Source organism: Vanellus vanellus, assembly GCF_965231255.1.
Source record: "Vanellus vanellus genome assembly, chromosome: 14".
In the NCBI taxonomy this organism is placed as follows: Eukaryota; Metazoa; Chordata; class Aves; order Charadriiformes; family Charadriidae; genus Vanellus; species Vanellus vanellus.
Window position 1 is genome coordinate 7,464,571 of NC_138919.1, and position 16,203 is coordinate 7,480,773.

The window sequence follows — 16,203 nt, forward strand, 5'->3', positions numbered from 1 at the left end:
AAGGTATTCTCCCAGAACAATTGAGACTGAAATTGAAGTACATAGAAAGGTCATTAATGACATGTAAATGATCTTGCAGCTGCCCAGGATGTGGGAAAATAAATGTGGGTTTTTTTCCAAAGATCATATCTCATCTTTAATTCTGCATGTATAAAGCCCTTGCTTTGTAGTTTAGACAACTTGGTACTAAAAGGAAAAAGCAGTTCTCAAGCAGAAGCATACTTGCGTAAGTGGAGGTGTTTGTAAGTATGAAGCTGTTACCCCTTTTTGTTTCTACATCTTGTTCTAGAATAGAGACCAGTGTCCATCTAAAGGCAGAAGTCCTTGTTCATGAGTATAGGGTTATAATGAAGGAAGTCCAGCAGTATCAGATGATTAGAAATGCACTGAGCTGGAGGTGCCTTGGGCTAGAACAGTGACTGGAACACTCTGACTGGAGTGGAAAGTGAACTCCATATTGGGGCATATACTGGTGTTACTATTTTGACCAAGTAATTGTAGCAGTATAAAACCAGGCTTGATTAGGAGCAGTCAGGAAATTAACTCCTGGCTCCGAGACTGGTGTATCTGGCAGAACTTTGGCTTTTTTGATCATGGGCTGATCTACAGGAAACCAGGCATGCTGGCAGTAGGTGGGGGAAGCCTAACCCGAAGGGGAAGAAAGATCCTGGGACAAGAGCTAGCAGGGCTCATCTATAGGGCTTTAAACTAGGTTTGAAGGGGGATGGGGATGAAACCAGGATTACAAAAGTGGTGCCTGGGAGAAGCATACCAGTGCTTCTGGGTAAAAGTGTTAGCAAGGTCTTGCAGCCTGTCCCAGTGATGGTGGGGGATGGTGAATTGTGTGGCAGCACAGACATGAGGGGTAGTGATAATTTGGTAGCTACAGTAGTATCTGAGCATGATCAGGTGCGAATTAGGGCTTGTCCCCCCAAGAAAGTGGCAGGACAATTAGCCCAGCTGAAGTGCATCTATACTAATTCACGCAGCATGGGAAATAAACAGGAGGAGCTGGAGGCCATTGTACAGCAAGGAAACTATGATATAGTTGCCATCACAGAAACGTGGTGGGAGGACATACACAAGTGGAATGCTGTAATTGATGGCTACCAACTCTTCAAAAAGGATAGGCAAGGAAGGAGAGGTGGTGGGGTGGCCCTCTATGTTAGGGGCAGTTTTGAATGTCTGGAACTTAACAGCGTGGATGACAGTGTTGAGTGTGTATGGATAAGAATTAAGGGGAAGGCCAATAAGGCAGACATCGTGATGGGAGTTTGTTATAGACCTCCCAATCAGGATGTAGAAGCCGATGAAGTATTCTATAAGCAGCTGGCAGAGGTCTCACGATCATCTGCCCTTATTCTTGTGGGGGACTTCAACTTCCCAGACGTCTGCTGGAAATACTATGCAGCAGAGAGGGAACAGTCATGGAGGTTCCTGGAGTGTGTGGAAGACAACTTCCTAACACAGCTGGTGAAGGAACCAACTAGGGGAAGTGCCCTACTGGACCTACTGTTAACAGAAGGTCTTGTGGGGGATGTAAAGGTTGGAGGTTGCCTTGGGCAGAGTGATCACGAAATGATAGAATTTTCAATTCTTGATCAAGTAAGGCAGGGAGCCAGCAGAACTGCCACCTTGGATTTCCGAAGGGCAGACTTTAGCCTGTTTAGGAGCATAGTCGAGAGTGTCCCTTGGGAGGCAGTTTTGAAGAGCAAAGGTGCCCAGGAAGGCTGGGCACACTTCAAGCAGGTGCTCTTAAAAGCGCAGGAGAAGGCCATCCCCTTGTCTCGAAAAACGAGCAGAAGGGGAAGACGACCAGCCTGGCTAAATAGAGAACTTTGGCTGGACCTCAGGAAAAAAAGGAAAGTTTACATTCTCTGGAAAAGGGGGTTGGAAACTTATGAGGACTATCAAGATATAACAAAGCTATGCAGGGGGAAAATGAGAAGGGCCAAAGCTCAATCAGAACTCGGCTTGGCCGCTGCAGTTAAAGACAATAAGAAGAGATTCTTTGAGTATATCAATAGAAAAAGAAAGACTAGGGAAAATGTAGGCCCACTGGTGAATGAGACAGGTGCCCTAGTGGTGGAAGACACAGAGAAGGCAGAGTTACTGAATGCCTTCTTTTCTTCAGTCTTCACTGCTAAAGCTGTCCCTCATGAATCCCATACTCTGAAGGCAAAGGGGAAGGTCTGGAGAGAGGAAGATTTTCCCTCAGTTGAGGAGGACCGTGTCAGAGACCACTTGGCCAAGCTGGACATTCACAAGTCCATGGGCCCTGATGGCTTGCACCCGCGAGTGCTGAGAGAGCTGGCGGATGTTATTGCTAGACCACTCTCCATCGTCTTTGAACGGTCATGGAGAACAGGAGAGGTGCCTGAGGACTGGAGGAAGGCTGACATCACTCCGATCTTCAAAAAAGGCAAGAAGGAGGACCCAGGGAACTACAGACCAGTTAGTGTCACCTCTGTCCCTGGGAAGGTAATGGAGCGACTCATTCTGGATGTCATCTCCAAACACGTTGAGGAACAGGAAGTGATTGGAAGTGGTCAACATGGATTTACCAAGGGTAAATCATGCTTGACCAATCTGATAGCTTTCTATGATGTCATAACTGGTTGGCTGGATGAGGGGAAAGTCGTGGATGTCATCTACCTTGCCGTTAGCAAGGCTTTTGACACTCTCTCCCATGACATCCTCATTAGGAAGCTGAGGAAGTATGGGCTAGATGAGGTGACAGTGAGGTGGATTGAGAGTTGGCTGCGGGACAGAACTCAGAGGGTTGTGATCAGCGGCACAGAGTCTAGTTGGAGGCCTGTAACCAGTGGTGTCCCCCAGGGGTCAATACTCGGTCCAATTTTGTTTAATATATTCATGAATGACCTGGATGAGGGGACAGAGTGTATCCTCAGCAAGTTTGCTGATGATACCAAACTGGGTGGGGTGGCTGACACTCCAGAGGGCCGTGCTGCCATCCAGCGTGACCTGGACAGGCTGGAGAGCTGGGCAGAGAAGAACCTAATGAGGTTCAACAAAAGCAAGTGCAAGTTCCTGCACCTGGGGAGGAAGAATGCTAGGCACCAGTACAGGTTAGGGGCGGACCTGCTGGGAAGTAGCTCGGAGGAGAAGGATCTGGGGGTCGTGGTAGACAGTAAATTATCCATGGCCCAGCAATGTGCCCTTGTCGCCAAAAAGGCCAATGGAATCCTGGGCTGCATAGGGAAGAGTGCAGCCAGTAGGTCGAGGGAGGTCATTCTCCCCCTCTACTCTGCACTGGTGAGGCCACAACTGGAATACTGTGTCCAGTTTTGGGCTCCCCAGTTCAAGAGGGACAGGGAACTGCTGGAGCGAGTCCAGCAAAGGGCAACTAAGATGATTAAGGGCTTGGAGCATCTGCCTTATGAGGAAAGGCTGAGAGAGCTGGGACTCTTTAGCCTGGAGAAGAGAAGGCTGAGGGGAGACCTTATTATGGCGTACAAGTATCTGAAGGGTGGGTTGAAGGAGGATGGAGCCAGGCTCTTTTCAATGGTTCCCAGTGACAGGACGAGGCGCAATGGGCACAAGTTGGAACACAGGAAGTTCCGTTCAAATACATGGAAAAACTTCTTTACGGTGAGGGTGACAGAGCACTGGCACAGGCTGCCCAGGGAGGTTGTGGAGTCCTCTTTGGAGATTTTCAAGACCCGCCTGGATGCAGTCCTGAGTAATGTGCTCTGGGCAATCCTGCTTTAGCAGGGGAGTTGGACTAGATGATCTCTAGAGGTCCCTTCCAACTCTAAAAATTCCGTGATTAGGCCAAAAGTTAATGTGGAAATTCATTAGTAGTGGCTGACCCTGTAGAACATTTGTGCTTCAGCTCCATGTTCTGTACAGTTGTCTTTCTGAACTGTCACCTCGTAAGGTTTGTAACGCTGAAAGTCAGAGACTTAGAAAACAGGAAGAACTTAATGTATTTTTAATGTAGACAGAGTTTTGATATACTCTTATCTTTGAAACAACTAAAATGGTTTAAATGTTTCCTTACTATTTTTCCTCTTAAGGCACAGGGTGGATTTTGGTTTGTTGTTGTGTTAGGCCCAGGTTAAAGCCATGGGAAAGGAATGAGATACGAAGCTGTTAAGAAGTAAGGCTGAGAGCAGTAAGCTGAAGAAAAAGGAGTGTCCCAGCTGAATGAGAAGTTTGTGCTGACGTCTTTCTCTTTCCCCCCCCAACCGAATCTTTGACTTGCCCTTTGCTAGTTGGCAGTCTTGTGATTAAAGGAGCAGTTTGGCTTGAGGATAAGCCTTAAGATCCTAGGATAGATGAAGCCTTTCATAACAAGTTTGACCTCACTGTGGGAGAGCTAATGCCTGCTCTCCACACCCAATATCAACAAAAGAGTATAAGCTTTATAAACAGTGGATTGTTTGCTAGTGTCATTAGGTTTAGCCTAAAACAATAGCCCCTTAGCACTTTGCTTCTGAAGATCTGCTGCTGCTGTCACACATAGGATTCTCTTCAATGACATGCAAAGCTATGCATCCCTGAAACAAACAGCTGCTGCACGTGTGCTGATTGATCCTGTTTCTGACGTCAGCTAACAGGTCTGTAGTCAATCTCTTCTGCTCAAATGCAGATCAAGCAGGTGACAACCCTAAGCAGTGAATACTATGATGAAGCCAAGAGCCATGCTGCTCTGCAGCTGCTGTGGAAACCATTCCTGGTTTGCACTTGCACACAAGCTCTGCAGTGTTCCGCTCTCCCTAGCAGCAATCTAGGAACTGGATTCGGAGCTCCACGTTGTTTCTAACATATGATCAGAATTGTGCCAAAATCTTTTTTACGCTTAGAGCTGGAGCTCAGAGCCCCATCTTTACACCCGATTTTGAAGGTTGGTTCTTGAAAAAAGATGTCTAAAAGGAGAAGAAAATGTTTTGCTACCTATATGACTCTTGGCAACCTCTTGCTTACTTAATTGCGGAACATGTTCAGATGCCACTGAGTTAACCTCAGTGGGCTACTGTGTGAAGTTGTGCTTTGAAGTCCTGGTAGATGTATACACATTTTCTTCTGATATAGTTCAGAGCAAGCCAAAATAGCATTCCAGAAATCCATTTAATTGCATTGTGATATTCGGTAATATTTTCTCTACCAGAATCTTTTAAATATCACTTGTCTAATACTCAGCCCAAGTTTAGGGATGTTTGAGTGCCTGTGCCCTTTTAGGTTTGGGCCCCAGTGACAGAAAAATTCTGTTATGTTAACCTTCTTCCAGGGCTCTGCAGCATACATTCTTCTTTTATAACAAAACAAATAAAGAACACTTTTAGAATAATAAAATAAGAAAATGTTTATACTAAAATAAATGCAGAAGAACGGGAGTCCTTGTAGGGTTCATAGATAGGACACCTTACTGAGTATTTTCAAATTAATATCAAATTCCTTCTCATCTCAGACCAAACTGTATCTAGTAAAAATGTCCTAGTAAACTAGGGATAATAGCTTTACAATGGCTACGTTCCTGGAAGCCACTTCTTCCTTACCTGTGTGCTTTAATTTTTTGTGCATCTTCTTTCTTATTTCCTTCTCACCCCTATTTTGACCATATCTGGATTATATTCTCTTTCAGTCCCCTTTAGTTTTTTGTTCTGGTGTTCGCTGCAGACACTCTAAACTCAGATCTTCCCCTTTTCATATTATCGGTCTATTCAAACATTTCTTTTTTGCTTCTCTGGACCTATGTGCATTTCCCCTGCTCTTAAAATATTAAAGCAGTGTCCTTTTAGATATAAGTTAGCTAAAAGTACTGTATATTAGTTTCATTGACTATGTTCTATAAAAAGCTGTTATAAATATAGCTTTTTCCAAAGGAAGTATAAGCAGGCTAAGAAATTCAGATCTGTCAGATATAAGTATAAATATCCACCTATATTAAACATGCTCAGGAAGCTGTGAATAGGAGTATTTACCATGTGAGTCATTTCAGTTTGTGATTTACTAGAGCTAGACTTCGTGCAGGTTTTCTGCTGAATGTGGTCTTGATGCTAATTGAAATTGTGTGTGTTTTTGTCAGTAGGCGTGAGTGGCACAAACAGAATGCAACCTAGAGTGAAAATAGAGATGATTTTCGACTTGTCTATGGCATAGCAGCAGGATTTCCCCTTTTCTCCAGCAAGCTTCCTGCTGCTTTCTACAATAATTTTAACTACCAGATAAGGGTTATTCCTCTGGGATGTCTTCCCAGGCTAGGTAAGATCAGTGCTATTGACTTATTTTTTCCGTTGATGCTGTTGAATTCTTCTTTGCTTACTCTTCTATTGCTCTTTAATCTCTCCTCCAGATCAGTTGTCCTGATTATTGGTTGGTATTTACTACATCTTGTAGTAGAGTTGTTCAGGAGAGGAAGGGCCTCTGTAGCCAAGAGGAGTTTCAACTCACACCTGGTACATGCACATCGGAATGAGCCGCCAACCAGAATTACACCACTTAGCTTACCCTCTGCATCTCGCCAACAAGCTGGTTTGGCTGAATGGCTACTGGGTGGTTTAAGTGTCCATCTGGCTGAAGAACTTGCGTGGGAGGCAGGACATTTGTGCATAAGGCATAATCTGAGGTAAATAACTTCCTGTTCCAAAATAGGTGAGTGGCGTGCGTTCTGATGGGCTCAGCACTAAGGCATTGCAGCAATACATTTCTGAATGTTCCTGGTAACAGGGCTTGAATGAAATGCTCTGTTCTCTATACTCAATCAACATATAAGCATGTAATCCACCTTTGAACCTTGTTGTCTGTTGCTAAGATGTGGATTATGTCTCCAGCTGTTGCCAATTCCTGACATTTCTGTTGCAGCATTGAAGTAGCCTGTCAGGGAACAACCTGAGAAGACCAATACTATCTTCTGCCACTTTTCATCACACTGACTCAGTACCACAGAGGATATGTTTTTCTCAGTCTAGCTTTTTTTGGTCACAAAACAAACCCTTGTTCCGTTACTGACTACTTATCGTGCTTAAGTCCAGAGTTTCTTCTCTACAACCAGTGAACATATAGATCTCCAGAAATGGGTAAGGGTTAACTGGAAACGGTGATTAGAACAGACAATTTGAATATATGAAGAAAGTAAAATATAAGTCAAATGTAAACTACTTTTGAACATTAGTGAAGGTGGCACTTAATCAAAACACTTGGACTTTGGAGCACACTGGATAGGATCATTCAATGATGTATGACTTTTGGATGTGGGCCAAAAATATCTCTGATTCTGGAGAAAGCTGGACTCAAGTCCTGGTTAAAGACTTCAGTTTCAAATCTGTATCTTAAAAGTTTCCATCAAAAAGCATTTCAGCTCTGCCCTGGTCAGGCTAGGCTGCAGAATACTGGGATACATTTTGTTACTTTCTATGTTACACTTACCTCATGAATGGGTCTCTCAGTATGTCAGTACTTTGCAATGAGGTTATTGCTTAAAGGAAAGTTTCTTTGTGCTCCAGAATCCCCCTGGATTTTGAGGAGAAACAATATTTCTATCAATCAGTGCTCTCAATGATCATCACAGTTCTAGAAAGCTGCCAGCTCAGGTGGCTTTCGAGTCTTGTGTTTTGCAGAAATTGACACCATGCTCGCTTGGTTTACTCAGCTTTAATGGAGCTATTTTGGGACCTGTAATTCCTGCTCATCAGCCACATACTTCTGGACTAAATCATTCTCTCACCAGATTGTTTTCAATTAGGCTACTCTGTCTCTAATGGATTGTGGGCATTGTAGAGTAATTCTGGTTTGAATGAACTGACACCTAACTAAACGACTTATTGCTACATATATCTCTAGCTTTATGTGTATTTTGTGTATTTCCGAGATCGGATTGTACAAACAGCTTACGTGTAGGCTACAGAGAAGTTTGGTATTTCTTTCTAGTGTTCTCAGGCCAATTGTCTGAACCCTCTCCCACCTGCTTGGCAAAGATGAGTTGAAGTGGCTGTACCGTATCTGGAATGGCTACACCATATCAGGAATACAGCCTTGTTTCTCTAGATTTACAGAAACATTACTACAACAGTAAAGGCACTTGTGAGTCAGATGTAGCCTGCAGGACACTTGATTCTGGTCTGTCATTTCTTCCCATAGAAGGCATTGGAAGCCCAATAAAACAGCAGGTATTACCTAGGCAGCCAAGGAGCAACATAATAAGAGATAAACAGAGACCCAGGGTGCTTGTGGCTGCCAGAGGGAAGGATGGATGGAGGGAGGGAGGGAAGGAAGGAAGGAAGATGTAGTCCAGGTAGTGTAGTCATAGCTGTTTGACAGTTGGTATCTCCCAGCAGCAGCGCCAAGGTGATGAGGGTATCTGCTTGTACAGGAAGAAGCTGCGAGCAAGAAGGAGTTGGGACAAAGCCAGTTGTAGTTCTCTGGAATGGGGGGAGACCAGGCTGGGAGGTTGTGGAGGAAGAAATCTTAAAATCCAAGTTGACTGACACAGCTGCTGACTGATCCTTCACATAGGCAATAAAGAGGGTTATAAAGAGCTCACTACGCAGCTGCAGCAAAGCTTTCACGCATCCTCAGTCGGACCATTCCTGTAGAACATGACTGTGTTTTAAAGGGAAAAGAAAGCCTATGCACCACTTCTCTGACCAAGATCAATGTGTTTTTTTCCCTTACTTATCAATCCTACAAACAGAGAGCTGTGTCTAAAATCTGCAACCAAGCTGTCACCAGGCCTTGGTTTTGTTGACATAGAATCATAGAATGGTTTAGGTTGGAAGGGACCTTGAAGATCATCGAGTTCCAACCCCCCTGCCATAGGCAGGGACACCTCCCACTAGACCAGGTTGCCCAAGGCCACGTCCAGCCTGGCCTTGAACATCTCCAGGGATGGGGCCTCAACAACCTCTCTGGGCAACCTGTTCCAGTGCCTTACAACCCTCAAAGTGAAAAGTTTCTTCCTAATGTTTAATCTAAACCTGCCCTCTTCCAGTTTAAAGCCATTCCCCCTCATCCTTTCACTACGTGCCCTTGTAAAAAGTCCTTCCCCAGCTCTCCTGTAGAACCCCTTTAGGTACTGGAAGGCCGCAATAAGATCTCCTCGGAGCCTTCTCTTCTCCAGGCTGAACAGCCCCAACTCTCTCAGCCTCTCCTCATAGGAGAGGTGCTCCAGCCCTCGAATCATCCTTGTGGCTCTCCTCTGGACACGCTCCAGCAGGTCCATGTCCTTCTTAATTTGGGGACTCCGGAGCTGGATGCAGTACATCAGGTGGGGTCTCACGAGAGTGGAGTAGAGGGGCAGAATCACCTCCCTTGACCTGCTGGCCACACTTCTGATGCAGCCCAGGATACGGTTGGCCTCCTGGGCTGCCATTGCACATTGCTGGCTCATGTTGAGCTTCTCGTCAATCAGCACGACCAGGTCCTTCACCTCAGGGCTGCTCTCCAGCCATTCCCTGCCAAGTCAGTGTTTGTGCTTATGTGAATCTGTTTTTGCAGTCCTGAAATGTCCCAATAAGGACAAGTTTCACTGGGATTTGGGACCCTACTTGTACATGAAGGTGTCTTCAGGGCACCTTATGGTACAGTTTCTTGAATGAGAGCAGTCTTTAGCCTGGGAATGATGCTGAAGATTTGGGGGTGTCTGTAAGTATGGAAGGCAGCCGCTTGGCCAAACTGCATACTTGTAAACTTGGTTTAGCTCTCTGTTTATAAACCCAGGTTTCCTCTACACAACAGCAGAAGCCTCAGAGGGAAAAGGAAAGTTACAACAATTTCCTGTTAGAAATCTTTCAAGATTAACCAAAATAGCTTAATCAGAAACTGTGTTGTGGCAGCATTAAAATTCAATTATTCTTACTAAAAGAGATGAGTTTCTTAAAGGAAAGTTTTGGATCTTTTACATTTCTAATATGATTGATTAAAACTCCCGTCTTCAGCTGCTATTTCGGCTCTTGATAGTTCACTCTGTGATTACAACAGATGAAGCAAGTAAAACTTAAGGAAACAGCCCACATTTGTTGATGGTGGGGAAAAAAGAAATATTTAGCAGGGTGACTTTTGTCTTATGGACAGAGCAGAGGGGCAACTAGTTACGTGTATATTATAATACCACAATACACCATAAAACCATCACCCTATTTGTAGCATAAGAATGAATCTATAGGTAATATTTCAAAAAGCAGATGAGCTAAATTTTCTTTTAAAAAAAAGACTCAAGACAAACCAAATACAACAATTTGTCTTGCTGCAGTCCTTTGCCCACAACCCCCTCTCCCCAGCCCTGGCACCATATTTCTAAGAATGTGCCACTTTTAGCTTTTCTGTGTGTCACTTATACTGTGAACTCCTTAAAAGTTTTATACATAAATCAACTTCACAGTGCTAACAGAAACCTGGCTTGTCTCTGAGGTATTTGATATTTCAGATAATTTGGGTTATGAGAACTGTCAGTCGTAGCACATTCACTTTGAGTGCTCAGTTCTTTGAGTTCATGCTGTGTATTTCCAGGGAAGGATCAGGCCACCCATCTGCACAGCTCCAGTTGCGTCAAGGAGACTGCCCTGAATCTTCAGCGGGTGAGGCTCTGGCCCTATCTACTGAGAAAATTTGTTAAATTATGTCCAGACTTTTGCAATGCCAGCTCTTCCTCGCAAAGCTGGCACTTCTAGGAGAAGAGGGAGGGGGGTTTCCTGAGGCCTCTTATGTATCTGTCATGATGACAAGTTTCTTAAAAAAGAAGTAGAATTACTATAACCCATTTACAAGCCTGTTAATAGCAAAACAGAAACTGAAATTACACATGCAGTTCTGCTAATGAGAGGTTTGAGGTTATTTTGCTTTAATTCAATGGCCGTTTGACAGGAATGAAATCCACTGACTCATAAGATCTTTATTTATTTAGAGTCTCTAATTTGAAGTAATTTAAAAAAAAAAAAAAACAACCTTTCTGAGTTTTCTTAGCCATGCCACTAACCTATCACTTGAATCACTTCATAAAAACCCAATGTTGATCTAAACCAATAATACAAGTAAACAGTGAAATGCTAGAAAAAGGCAGCTACTTTACTGGAAACTCTTCATCCAAGGGCTATTTCTGCTGCATAGGCTCCAAGCAGCTGCTGCAAAATATGACGTGATTACCTGAAAGGCTGTACCTTGGAGTAAAAGGAATGCTATTGATTTTCATTTTGAAGAGTTAGTGAAACCTAGGAGGAAAGGGAGTGAGGGATTGTTAAGTTCCAGGTAAAGTAAAACAGAGACTGTAAAACAACTGCAAGGAAGGCAAGCGGATGGGCAGCCAAAATGTCTGGCTGCCTTTAAAGCTGCATAATTCTGTACCAGCAAACTTCGGGGAAACAGTCAGGTTTGTTTTCCAGGAAGAGATAATAATGTAGAAACCTCTTTCTTGTGGCTTTCTTTAATCACATGGAGGGATGGTGTTAAAAGCCAAACGCACACAGAGAGACGCTCCCTTTGAACTACAAAAGCACAACACATCCCAGGCTCAGTTCTCTAAACAGGTGCTTTACTGAAAGTTACAGTCATCTCATGTTGAGTTGACCTCATGTACCTCTTTTAAAAACAACCATTTTAGCAGCCTTTACTGTTACAGTATTTTCACGATAATTCAAGTGTGCAGAGAGTGAGTCACTGGAACTGACATCAACATGCATGTGTCATGTTGCGTGTTTCTCTTCAAACGTTTTTGAGCATATTTGACAATAGCTGTGCAAATCCAGTTAAAGTATTTTCACTAGCTGAGTAGTCATTTCTCCAGAACAGTGCCTGGAAACATTTTGCTGATGTACTATAGTATCCTATTTCCTTTCAGATTTGTAGGTCACCACTTGCTTCTAGTACAGATTAAGCTGTCATTTTTTGCAAATGTATGCGGACAAATAAATCCGTCTTGCATCCCTTCAGTGTTTCCTAGGAGGGCCGAGTTGTTTGGTGCTGTGCGTGCTACATCTGGAGTATCTTTAGAAAGCCCAGGTATGTAAAGTTCTGCTACAAGCAGAAACACAGAGGCACACCTATGATCCTAGCAGGGATCTTTGTGTCACAGAAGCGCATTGCTACTCAGCGGAACAGTGAAAATTTAATTTACCCTGCCCCAGCCCTACAAGGGCTGATTCAGTTGCATTGAGATGAGGTAAGACCATATTGTGACAGAGCAGTTGCTTTGCTCAATTAGAGCTAACAGGGGGACCAGGTAAATCTATGCTATCTTCTTCAACCAGCAGGAGTAACCGAAGCACAGCAGACTTGGGCACCCAGCCTCAGTCCACGCCTCCCCGCGGCTTCCTGGCCTGGGAAAGAAGGTTCTCCAGTGAGATACTAACTACTGCCCTGAGGGGTTCCTCTCAAAGATGCTACTGTCTTACCTGAGTTATGTTCCAAACACTGAGAAAGCTAGAGTTTTAAAAAAGTATTCTGCAGTAAGATGAAAGGACTTAACAGCTCCTGTGCAAATAAAAGCATACTGGCTTAAAGCATGCACTTTCTTTTCAGGGAATTACCAACAGGCAGATTACAAGAATCATTTTCAAAACTATAGTAACCAACCACATTTTCTGTGAAGATGGTCTTGGATTCCAGTAAGTAAAAAAAGTTACTGCTGGTTTTCCCCCCCTCCTTTTTTTCCCCTCCTTCTTCCCATTTTTCCAAGAATTCAGTGTTGTGCTGTATGCCTGCTTTCAACCAGTGACGGTCTGTATGTACGAGTCATTCGAACAAAGCCTTGTGGTAGTCTCTGCTTGTGCCTGCTGTTGGCCAAAAGGCTTTGATTCTTCATGCGCTCAGAAAAGACTCTGCTATTCCTTCCTGTTCTGACATGTAAATCTCCACAGATAATTGGAAACTTTCTCTCCATTGCCAGTGGCCTTTGGATCAGATGCTCAGGCTGTTATTCAGCTGCAGCCATTTCCCTGAGGAGAACTTAGTTTCTGGAAAGCTCACATCTGATGGCCCTACCCATGAAATCACAAATTAAATCTGACGAAGCAGAAGATGTAACTAGAAAAATAAAATAGCCTGTTTTTCTTCAACCCCTCAATTACTTCTTGTGCAAAAGGGATTTCTTATGTTTTAGCAAAAACTCAGATCCTTTAGAGTTATCTTTTGAATTCAGTTTTGCAATCACTGTCAACTTTCTGCAGCAACTTCAATGGGAATTTTGCCTAAAAAAGTCTGAGTAAAATTGAGGTCTTAATTCCGAATTGCTTGCTAATGGAGTTCACTGTAAATCTGAAATGTTCTTGGATTAGTCAGTGGCATGCTTTTTTTCTCTTGGTCAGTCTTTTATTTTACTCCATAAATATTCAGCCTTAATTACAGCTATTTGGGTTTGGGCTATTGGGTTTTTTGTTGTTGTTGTTGATTTTGGTTTTTTTTTCCCAGTGAAATCTAAATTTAGCATTTAAATTTTTTATTGTATCCTTCTTGTAGAATTGACGGAGAGAAAGTTTTTTGCACTCAACTCTTTCTTCAACAGGCTTTTCATATCAGTAAAGCTATTCCCTTTTTGTGCCAGAAGTAGCAACATTTTACATTTACTTTACATTTTTGTTTGGATCTTACCTGCCACATATTAATAGACTCTGAATGACTGATTCTCTCAGCTATTGGGTACATGCTTTCAGTTCAGTGTTTTATTTCCAGTATGATCCTGCCAAGCTCAACAGCAGGCTCCTGCTATAGCTGTTCAGTGACTCTGGTCTAGATTGAGAAGGTTGTCTTTTATCGACATTCTGCATGACTGATTTGCCAGATCTGGTAAGCAAACTGGAGCTGATACATCTTAGAAGCTCTCCCTGATCTGTAATACACAAGGGTGTTTCTTAATTACAATAATGTGGAGATTAACACAAATAACAGAACAACCAGTAATCCTAAAATCTGAAAAATTCTAATCTATCCCAGCCACATATTCCTGCTGCTGTTTTGCACCAGTTCTGACATTTCTTGGATGCTTTTTTAAGCCATTTTAGCTCCTTAATGTGACACGACTGATTTTTTTTGTTGTTTTCCCTAAGATAGCGAGTTATCTTGGCTCTGGAAGGGTTTGAGAACCACCATAAAGGATGAGGTGGGATTCCATGGCCCAGGAGCAGGGTGGAGAAAGAGAAAGACCAAGTTGTGGGGGGAAGTTGCTGGATTATCTCAGCTGTCTGTGACACCACACTCGAGTTGTTTAAAAAGCACCCTGCCCACATGGTTTCTATCACACAAAATATACAGCTGGTAGCCTTCTAGTTACTGGCTTACAAGAAGGAGCTAAAATTATTGAGAAAAATTTAACTTTCAGGAATGCAACAAAATACAGCTTGGGGACTAGTTTTACTTAACAGGCTTGACCAATGTGCTAAGACAGGACACATTTTCATTTAGAGTGAATCAAAGAAAGGTTATACTGGCCACACTGTTGAGGTTCAAGCTAGTTGGACTAATCCTTCAGGTTTCCTTTAACACTTCAGTGTGGTGGCTCCGTCAACAGTATGGATAAGCCTGCTTTTTTAGAGAGTGTCTTTTACCTGCTTATCAGTTTCAGTTTGGAGCGCAATATATGTGTTACAGGAATGTACAGAAGGCACTGTAGTGTTTATGTAACTCCAGGAAGGATGCGGAAAGAATTATCTAGTATAGGTAGAAAGAGGAGCAGGATCTGCCATGTATGAATGGTTAGCTTATAGCTCCTTGGATAAAATGAGACCCTTTTTCACTTCCCACGAGTAACTGCATTTGCTCTACCAAGTAAGGACTTCGAAGTGTGTCAAATCACCATTTTAAGGAAAATTTAAGGAAATTTCACACAGAGACATCCTAATGAGTGAATGGGCACCGCTTTCCCAATGCTAAATGTTTCCATCATTACTTTCAAACAGCTCCAGCAATCTCTGGTTTGGCTCTCACTTGCCTGAGTATATTCCCATTGCCTTACCAGATATGGGAAGAGTCACTAGCCCCTCACGTGTCTGTGTGTGCCTGTCTACACCACACCTACCTCCACTCTTTCGCTGGCAGCATACCTTTCAGTTGATATGGGTTCCTGGGACTCCTGCTGTCAGCAGTTATGTCTGTGGCAGGCAGATTCAAGCTTGTCAGCCAGTAGCTAGGTGGCTGTATTTAGACCATTGTCAAGCCAAAATGACTAATGCCTGCTGAGAGCCAGAGTAGGTTGGCTCAGAGCCAGCTCCTCCTGTACTACGTAAATTCTTACAGGTGCCAGTACAGGCAAAGGGGGAAGAAGCCTACCTACCTCTGTCCTTTGCTGTCATCCAGCTCCAGCAAGTCCGTGCTTGCCCCCTCCCCATCTGAAAGGACAGGGAAGATTTCACAACTTGTCTAACAACAATTTTGGAAATCCCACAGGAGGTGACACACAGATAGGGAAGTGCCACAACAGTTTCCTTATAGATTTCTCCTTGGAAAGAGAGGGGGAATTCCCCACTCCTTACTTTCAGGTGAGGGCATGGCCCCCTTCATCTCCAGATTTTCCAGCTTTTTGAGGGTGAGGGATCCAGTATGTCCACTGTTGTCACTCTGTCCTTTCTCTGCTTTGCTTACTTGCAGCCTGGATGCAATGCGGCAGTTTTGAGACTCCTGAAGCCAGCAGAGGGTTTTTTTAAAGGAGATATCCATCCCACAGACTGTATGTGAGTGCAGGTAAACTTCGTGTCATTGGGGTGAGGAGAAGGTGAAGGGCGGAGAAGAGAGAATGGGTTTGTGACATGATTTCCTTGTGTTGCCTCTCTAGAAAGTTCTTTACAAAGCCTTGTTTGTTCATGAGCCCCTTTCCATAGGAACTGGTAGATAGATATTGATCAAAAATCCAGCTTTTAGAATTATAGGGCATTGGTGTAGTATAATACACAAGTGTCTCTCTGATTTCCTCCTCCTGCATCAACAAGAGAGAGCAGTGGCCTTCATGGGACAAGATGTCCTCCCAGTACACCAAATTTTGGCATTGAGGAAGTGCCTTGACACAAGGCTGCTATGTGCTAGCTGGAGAGAAGCTGTTTCACTGTTGGGAACATGTCTCCATGATACACAGCCCACAGCGGATCAGATTGTTTGATTGCACAGTCATCAGTAGCAATGCATGAGTCCACAGAACAGAAATTAAGTCAACATGGAAAATGTATGATATATTTCTGTGGGGGACTAACTAACAAGGACTTCAAAGAAGGGCCTTATCCTCAGCATAGGAGGCTTAATAGGTCTTTCTTAAGTTGCCCAAAT

At 43.5% G+C, this 16,203-nt stretch overlaps 1 long non-coding RNA gene across 1 annotated transcript in view; it reads left to right on the forward strand.

Annotated features, from left to right (window-relative positions):
- The first annotated feature begins 6,556 nt into the window (after positions 1 to 6,556).
- The window catches only part of LOC309677763, a 29,005-nt gene continuing 19,358 nt past the window's right edge, over positions 6,557 to 16,203 (forward strand). Inside the window, exons 1-4 of the long non-coding RNA XR_014269711.1 lie at positions 6,557 to 6,592; positions 10,471 to 10,538; positions 12,475 to 12,560; positions 15,535 to 15,617. This is a non-coding gene — a long non-coding RNA (uncharacterized lncRNA). The remainder of the gene's footprint in view (positions 6,593 to 10,470; positions 10,539 to 12,474; positions 12,561 to 15,534; positions 15,618 to 16,203) is intronic.